This window comes from Chinchilla lanigera, unplaced genomic scaffold (genome assembly GCF_000276665.1).
Source record: "Chinchilla lanigera isolate Chin_1 unplaced genomic scaffold, ChiLan1.0 scaffold00051, whole genome shotgun sequence".
NCBI lineage: Eukaryota > Metazoa > Chordata > Mammalia > Rodentia > Chinchillidae > Chinchilla > Chinchilla lanigera.
Genome location: NW_004955452.1, coordinates 2,237,810 through 2,238,698, shown reverse-complemented (window position 1 = coordinate 2,238,698; position 889 = coordinate 2,237,810).

Here is an 889-nt window from a genome sequence, read left to right as displayed (position 1 = left end):
TTAAGAAAATTGTAAGCCTGGCCCCAACAACTCTAAATTTCTGAAGTAGATGAACTACTGCACTTATAGGTATACATTTAAGAAAATTGTAAGCCAGGCGTGATGGCGCACGCCTGTAACTCCAGCACTGTGGAGGCTAAGGCAGGAGGATCATTGCAAGTTCGAGACCACCTGGACTACAAAGTGAGCTCAAGGCCAACCTGAACTGCATAGCGAGACCCTGTCTCAGAAAGACAAAAAGACACACACACAAAGAAAACCATGCAGTTTACCTGTTGATGGTCACTTAGGTGTTGCACAAGATTTTGCTCTCCTACATTATTTTCCAAGATTGTATCACTGTGTAGGCCATATTGGCCTCCAACTTGCTGTATAGCCCAGGCTGTCCTCAAACATATAATCCTCTTGCCTCAGCCTCTTTTTTTGGGGGGGAGGGGTATCAGCCTCGAGTTCTGGGATTTCAGGGTTGTGCCACTATCCCCAGCTACTTGTAAAATATTTCGTTCAACCTTTTCTTGACTATTTCCTTTTTATCCAAGCCACTTGTGTTAGTCAGTTTCCTGTGACTATAGCAAAATACTTGGAAGTGAGTACTTTAAAAAGTAAAGAGGCTTATTTGGGTCACAGTTTTGTAGGTTCAGGGGAATGGTGCTATGATTGGCTTGGCTTTGATAAGGACTCCCTGGCGGATAGTATCACAATGGCAAGAGTTTGTGTAGCATGATAGATCAAATGATGAGACAGGAGACCAGGGAGGTGCCACTCATTCTTTTTATAGCTCATTTTCTTGAGAACAGCTTACTCCTCCCAGGAGACCAGTATCAATCTTGTCTGAAGGCAGCAACTACAGAGACTTAATGACCACCCACTAGATCCCCACCCACCACAC